Source organism: Brienomyrus brachyistius, unplaced genomic scaffold (assembly GCF_023856365.1).
Source record: "Brienomyrus brachyistius isolate T26 unplaced genomic scaffold, BBRACH_0.4 scaffold826, whole genome shotgun sequence".
Taxonomy (NCBI): domain Eukaryota; kingdom Metazoa; phylum Chordata; class Actinopteri; order Osteoglossiformes; family Mormyridae; genus Brienomyrus; species Brienomyrus brachyistius.
In genome coordinates, this window is record NW_026043101.1 from 29,758 (window position 1) to 31,925 (window position 2,168).

Consider the following 2,168-nt stretch of genomic DNA (forward strand, 5'->3'; position numbering starts at 1 on the left):
TCCATGAATGTCGGTACCTATTTAGAACTGTAGTTCATAATTAGAAATGTAGGAGTACTTGCATAATATACTACTCTATAGATTGTCAGTCTATATATATAGTCATCCATACATTTTCCAAACTGCCTGTACTACTGGGTCGCGGGGGTCCGGAGCCTATCCTGGAAGTAATGGGCACGAGGCAGGGAACATCCAGGATGGGGGGCCAACCCATCACAGGCACACTCACACACCATTCACTCACACAGGCACACCTATGGGTAATTAGCCTCAGCACGTTTTTGGACTGTGGGGGGTAACCGGAGTACCCGGAGGAAACCCCATGACGACATGGGGAGAACATGCAGACTCCACACACATGTGACCCAGGCAGAGACTCGAACCCGGGTCCCAGAGGAGTGAGGCAACAGTGCTAACCACTGCACCACCATGCCGCCCCTATATTTAAACATATATATATATTGTAATTGTACATTTGTGGGGACTCTCCATTAATTTCTCTGAATCTTTAATCCGGGAATCCGAACATGACAACCTTAAGATTTTGGCATTTTTAGTTTTTTCATTTCATTCACAGGTCATTGTGGGGACCTGAAAAATGGTCTCCACAAAGTCAAAATAAGAGGTTTTTATTACATTGTAGGGATCATTTGGTCCCCAAAATATAATATAAACATAATCCACACACACACACACACACACAAGAGATTTGGAAATAACATTGACGTTATAAAATCACGCGTTATGTATTCCATGTTGATTGAATTCTCATTCTAATTTGCCATGATTAAAGTAGTTAAATACATGGGACTAGGCCTTAAAAATGCATGTGGTTACCAAGGAAACCTCATACTAAACCATTTTGTTTTCTGAAAGTGAGAATAATGTCCTGCTACATTCATTTAATTTTCCTATTCCTCTGTAATTTACATTTGCGGGTAGACAGAGGTATCCTGTATTCATGAAAACTTAACAACTAATCAATTTTTGCCATTTTATTTAAATGAGGATAAATATTAATTTGAGTATTATATTAAAATAAGCCTTGGCTGACGGTTTTAAACACGTAAACGTCACTTTTGGTGACCATGTGATACACGTATTTAATATAATTCTTCCATAAATCCGTGCATGTTTGCATGTCACCTTCTTTAACTTCTCTGACTATTAAAATTGAAACGGGATAATGTCGATGGCTGGAATAGCTAACTGAGGCTTATAATGTATATTTTACAAAATTGGGATAAATAAAGTGGCCAGTTAGTGTGAACATGCTACAGATTCTTAAAACACCTTAACCAAATGACAAACACGTATGCTCTACATTTACAAATGCTCAGCAAATTAATAGCTACATTGCAAATTCAGAAAGAACTTTAGTCATAATGACAATACCCATGCTACGTTTTCCCAAGTGCTATAAATTGACAGATGTAATGCAAATTCTGAAAAATACACACAAAATAAAAAACCGTAATCCTAACCCTAACTCAAACACAATGGACGTGAGGCACAACACGACGGAATTTTCCAAGAGACAATGAGAGCTGGGTAGTATTGGCTGGGTACAGTATTTTCAAAATGAGATAAAGTATAAAACAACACTATTTACATCCTTATGCCTTTATCTTGTGTTACAATTTGTGTTCTAGTCTAATTTAAAAAATAAATTTTTGCAAGAGGTGTAGTAATGGGAGGTGCAAATGAATCAAATGTTTGATTAAAAAAATTGGCTGGGGGTGGGGGGATTACATACTGCTGTCCTTTGTATTTTTCTTAAAATTTTTTATAAAATATTATGGCGCTAGGCAGACTGAGGCATCGCAGTGGCAGTGAACAGACGAAGTGAGACAGGTTTACACAAAGTTGCTCCTTTAATCGACTTAAAGGAACCGCACTCAAGCAGCCACAAGATTCTGACCACACAGCAGGGGAAAGGCAGGGAGGTTACACAGTAGATGGAAAAGCACACAGACAGGGTAATTTGACAGCATCTAGGGACACATCAGGATCTCCAATACAACACAGGTAAAGGTACATGTAACAACAGGGAAATACAACACGAGTATTAACACTAACAATAACAAAGGAGCAATTTACATCTCTCAGCTTGTTCCACGCACTACAGTCTTGTGAATGTATACTTAACATGCAGAGTTTGATTTATA